Below are 5,466 nucleotides of genomic sequence, written 5' to 3'. Positions count from 1 at the left end.
AGACTGATATTGTTTTTACATGTATTACATATTGTAAAATATGTATATAACAAATTAAAATAAAATCTAAATATTTTTTTTTCCTTTTTGCTGTAAATAATTAATGGGAATTGTTATTAAACTAATTAGTTATTAAAGTAATTACTAATTGCCCTACTAGTTCATAAGATGGTTGTGGTCCCACATCAAATGAATGTTAAAGAGGTCCTTTCGCTGCCTCCAGCCCCACTCCTCTGATTCCAGCCCTCTTTCTCTCTAGCTCCTACTGTTCCTAAGCTGTCACTGCTAGTAGAACTGATTGCTCAGGTTTGGTAGGGGCTAGAGAAAATTTCTAACTGTGCCAGTATCATTGGAGCTGCACCTTTTAAAGGATGCAAAGAGCTGGTACAAGTTAATGAAGGTGGGTGAAAGGTCCTCTTTCAGTGTATTAATTCCCAGTGTATTAAAGGGGTTATTCCATGAAAACCTGACCACCAAAACCCCCACCAGTTCTACATGCTGCCAGGCTGAGTGTAGGTCATATCACTTGGTGGATGGTGGGTTCACCTGAATCAGACTGCTGGAGATAGCCAGAGTAAAGCACTATCTTCAGCGTTCCCAAGTGACTAGGAGCACCATTCACCAACAGATACTCTTACACTCAGGCTGCCTGTGATCAGTCTGAATGCAGAGTGGGGGAAAAGGACCCTCCACGCTCAGGATTGGTGGAGGTCTCAGCGGTCAGACTCCACTATTCAGAAATGTATCCTCTATCTCAGGGGTCAGCAACCCCTGACACTGGAGTCAGCACCCTAGCCATATCTAATTGGCACAGGACTCTCTTGGCTGTTTTAAGTAAATGGCAGTGCTCCGGTTGGCAATCTCTCTCTAAGCAGCCATTTAAATACATTTGGAGGGGAGAATGCACGGGGGTGGGGGGATGTGAGAGACAATTTCCAATTGTATATACCAGTCGCCTAGTCAGAGAACAGCATTTGGCTGCTGCAAAGTATAATATGGCGGATAAACTCGCCTTTGTTAATTTCAAGGCTTGAAAGATTTCCTTACATTTCCTCTACAAAGACCAGGCTTATGATGGCTAAAAATTTGACTATAAAAGTCAGGGACAAGTTTAATCCACTAACTTGTTGCAGTTTGCGTCATATGACTTTTGTGTAGGACAGTGTTTCCTAATCTTTTCAGACTAGGCACTACTGGAAAATAGTAGATAACGTTGCATGAAGACATGGGGGGGGGGGTCATCCTCCCAACCAGAGTGTTGTGGCCCCCTGACAGGTCTTCAGGGCAACCCTTTTTTTTTTTTTTTTGTAATCACTGAGGTTGACACCCTTACAATTATTACATGACACAATGAGTACTTCATCTTTTGATTTTTTTTCTCTCTTCCCCCCTTCCCCTCCTCAAATTGGCACCCCAGACCAAAAAGATTGCTCACCCTTGCTCTCCTATGAACAAGTAGATACTTTACATGGCATAACTCCTTTAGTTCACACAGGGCAAGGTATGGCGTATTTTGGTCCTGATTGTGACATGGGAAGCTGCGTCAGAGTAGGACCAAAATGCGCCTGCCACGACTGTCAGGGCTTCCCGCTCCGGAGTAGGCCCAAATGAATGGGCCTAGTCCAGAGGGTTCTGCCGCGAGGTGGACGCTGGGGCTGAATCAGCCGTGGAATCTACCTGAACAAAGGGCAGCTCGCTTCTTTTTTCTGTGAGCGGGAACGTACCGCACACGGGAAAAAAGGAAGCTAGTGGTCTACATAGACCTCCAGGGGATGGATTCTGAGGTGGATTCAGCGTCAGAATCCACCCCCTCTTGCCCCGTATGAACGAGCCCTTAGGTTAGGCTAAGACACCATAGCAAAAAAGCGCTGTGAGATAAACCATGGCTGTAACGCATCACAGTTCTTCCCTCAGCACTTTAGATAGTTTGCAGAGGTTTCCTCTGCAGACTTTCTGTTTCCATTATACTTAAGGGGAAACTGTTGGTGTTTACATAGGTATAATTGACATACTGCAATTTTGAAAACCACACCGGTTTTGGAAATCACAGCTTGTCTGCACCGTGTTTTTTACAGCAAAATGGGCATGGGATTCGCTAGAATCCCATCTACTTTGCCCTGAGTATAAAATACCGTGATTTTTCTTGCAGCGTTGACGCTCTGTGGAGGCCCTGGCCTAAATGACATTAAAACCTGAAAAACTTATGTGCTTCTAAGATAAGGAACCGTGGACATGATTTTCATTATATATTTTACAAGTAGAAATATAATTAAAACTTTTTAAACTTTTTTTTTTTGACTTTGTAAATGAGTAGTGCAGGTGATGCACAGCGTACAGGCGTACCACTCCCCAAGACAGATAAACAAGAGACTCCTCCTGTAATTGTCATCAACCGTTTTACTTTACAACAAAGCTGGTTATAATCCAGCTCTGTGAGATAAAATACTCAGTAGATGCTGTAGACTCAAGTGTCTGCACTCAGTTTCCCTTCTCGTCATCCCTCCATGGAGTTCATTATAAACTAATATGTCTGCGTATAGCCAGAATCCGCAATCTGAGGGTCATAACTGATATATATATATATATATATATATATATATAACAGTGGCGTAACTACCGCCAAAGGACCAGAGGCAGCTGCCACAGGACCCGGGACATTGGGGGCCCGGTGACAGCCACTACCGCTGCTATCATTATACTTGCAGGGGGGGGGGGGGGGTGTTTTTTCGAACCCCCGAGTATAATAATTGGTGGACCGGGACGTAAGAAACAAAAAAAAAACACTATTACTTACCTCTCCACGATCCTGCCAGGCCTCCTTCCTTGTTGTCTGATGTCTCTGACGTCACATGAACCCAGCCTACGTCCCGGGTCATGTGACGTCCGACGTCATTGCAGAAGGACGGCAGTGGAGGCCGATAGCGTAGGAGCCGGGGGACAGGTAAGAAACAGTAGTTTTTTTATGTTTTTATTCCCCCGGGTCTCCGACTAATATACTCTGGGGTCTGAAAAGACCCCAGAGTATAATAATTGTTTATGGATGTCCACAGTGGGGCATAATACTGTGTGCAGGGGCCACTATGGGGGATAATACTGTGTGCAGGGGCCACTATGGGGGATAATACTGTGTGCAGGGGCCACTATGGGGGATAATACTGTGTGCAGGGGCCACTATGGGGGATAATACTGTGTGCAGGGACCAGTAAGGGACAAAATACTGTGTGCAGGGGCCACTATGGGGGATAATACTGTGTGCAGGGGCCACTATGGGGAATAATAGAACACGCAGGAATGCGTAAGAGGGGGTTGGTCGAGGTCTTCGGTGTTGGTCGGGGGGAGGGGGGCTCCATGTCAAAAGTTCGCCACAGGGCCCTGCCATTCCTAGTTACGCCACTGTATATAAATAAATAAAAGAAACACTTTAATACAGGATATTATCATCGTCTGCACAACTGATTTATGATAGAAGTATTCAAGCAACACCACAGTCTCATCCATGTAGCGGATGGGGCTACATAAAGATTGCAACTTCAACTCTGGAGCTGTGATGTCTACTGTTAAGTCCAGTGTATAGTGACATTGCTTAGACATTGCATAAAAAGATGAAATTAAGGAAAAGTGGGGGAAAAAAGAAAATAAACATTCCCTGGAGATGCCGGGGATTGAACCCGGGGCCTCATACATGCAAAGCATGCGCTCTACCACTGAGCTACATCCCCTAGCTGTAGTGAGGGCTCTACAACTGAGAATTGTACTAAATCAGAGTGTGTGCACAATGAGGAAGTGGATTGTTTATGGTCTGCCCTTATTAGTATAACGGTCAATGTGTCTATTATAGATATGTTGTACCTTATACATTGTACCTTAAAACCTATACAGGCCAAGGCACAAGACCACAGCATAAACCAAGCTATAGGTATCAGCCGAAATAGCTCAGTTGGGAGAGCGTTAGACTGAAGATCTAAAGGTCCCTGGTTCGATCCCGGGTTTCGGCAGTCCTTTTGTTCCATGATCCTGGAAGCTTTAGTGAATGTTGCCAACCTCCAGTGATGTTAGATATGAGCTTACAATTTATATGCTTGTTTTGTTACATAGGCAGTCTAGTGACATGATAAATAATCTACTATGTAAAACAATGAGCTTTAATACCGCACTATAATTTTCCAGCCTATACTACGCATGTAAATAGCAAGAAAATCTATTGAGTCTTCAGCTATTTGTTGTAGCTGTGCTTCTTTATACACTGCCATAGAGCTAGATTTTCAGATCCGTTACAGCTAGTCCTCGTTAGTATAGTGGTAAGTATCCCCGCCTGTCACGCGGGAGACCGGGGTTCGATTCCCCGACGGGGAGGCTGAGTTTTTTTTCTGCCTTTTTCTTATATTTTTGCACTCTAGAAAACTGACAAAGCGATTACTAACACTACTTCTTACTATAAACAAAATACATTTCTTACTACAGTCAATGTATACTTCTGTCTCCTACTTTTAGAATAGTTTGATTGAACAAGGCAACAAATAATACACAAACACCTTTCTTATTTTATAACACTCAGTAATAAATCATAACGATGACTGGTACGCCTGATTAGTCATAAAAGACAAACTGTGAACCTTTCGAACAGTTAATCCTCGTTAGTATAGTGGTAAGTATCCCCGCCTGTCACGCGGGAGACCGGGGTTCGATTCCCCGACGGGGAGGCAAGATGTTTTTGTTTTTTTTTATTGAGGGAAATTTATCAATCCTTATATGCCATTTTTTTCCTGGTGGTAGATATCTTTGGCACAAGGTACGTTTTTTGAGTCAAAGGTATGCCACAGCTTTCCCTCTCTTGACACTGTTGGGACCCTTATTAAGAATGGCATATGAAACACCAGTCTTAATAAATCTGCGCCACTATGCCCAATACAGTGGGTATAGAAATTATAGTTCAAAAACTCCTTCATTCCGGAAGAAAAGAAGATGAAAGCGTGTAAGAGCGAGCCCAAGAGGACGTCGCTGGAAGAAGACACAGCGTGCCAGCAAATGACGTCCACCAGTGCACAAACCGCCCACCGTGCACAGTAAGTATAATTTTAAAAATCTTTTTTAGGGTATTATTTAAAAACGGGGGGAGCTTTTAAAATAAGATTAATGGTGTATGAATAGCCCTTTTAAAGGCTATTCAGGCATATGTGGGGCTCATACGGTATAATTTTGCTGATAGGGCCCTTTACTGGCCATTTTATGGGGGTTGATGATGAAACAAATGATATCCAGCACTCCACCCTGCTTAATAAATGAGCTTAGATGGACGCCATGATTTTCATGGACTCACGTGTGGACCAATTCATTTGGAAGCTATAGCAGCGGATCGGGAAGGGAAGCAGCTCTGCTTTTATTCAATAGGAGTGGAGTTGTAGTTTCCCAGCGCCACAGGTATATAGTAGTTGCCAGCGTTTTTAAAACACTATGTCTTTTTTCTGA

At 43.5% G+C, this 5,466-nt stretch overlaps 4 non-coding genes across 4 annotated transcripts; 3 read left to right on the top strand and 1 right to left on the bottom strand.

Annotated features, from left to right (window-relative positions):
- Positions 1 to 3,647: 3,647 nt before the first annotated feature.
- TRNAA-UGC (transfer RNA alanine (anticodon UGC)) lies at positions 3,648 to 3,719 on the bottom strand. Its single transcript has one exon. It is a non-coding gene; the product is annotated as a tRNA-Ala (tRNA).
- A 203-nt stretch (positions 3,720 to 3,922) lies between these two features.
- TRNAF-GAA (transfer RNA phenylalanine (anticodon GAA)) lies at positions 3,923 to 3,995 on the top strand. Its single transcript has one exon. It is a non-coding gene; the product is annotated as a tRNA-Phe (tRNA).
- Positions 3,996 to 4,281: 286 nt separating this feature from the next.
- On the top strand, positions 4,282 to 4,353 carry TRNAD-GUC (transfer RNA aspartic acid (anticodon GUC)). The gene has a single exon. It is a non-coding gene; the product is annotated as a tRNA-Asp (tRNA).
- Positions 4,354 to 4,628: 275 nt separating this feature from the next.
- On the top strand, positions 4,629 to 4,700 carry TRNAD-GUC (transfer RNA aspartic acid (anticodon GUC)). Its single transcript has one exon. It is a non-coding gene; the product is annotated as a tRNA-Asp (tRNA).
- The last annotated feature ends 766 nt before the right edge of the window (positions 4,701 to 5,466 follow it).

The sequence above is a fragment of the Leptodactylus fuscus genome, chromosome 1 (assembly GCF_031893055.1).
Source record: "Leptodactylus fuscus isolate aLepFus1 chromosome 1, aLepFus1.hap2, whole genome shotgun sequence".
NCBI lineage: Eukaryota > Metazoa > Chordata > Amphibia > Anura > Leptodactylidae > Leptodactylus > Leptodactylus fuscus.
Note: the sequence above shows the minus strand (reverse complement) of the source record. Positions and strands in the feature narration are given on the sequence as shown.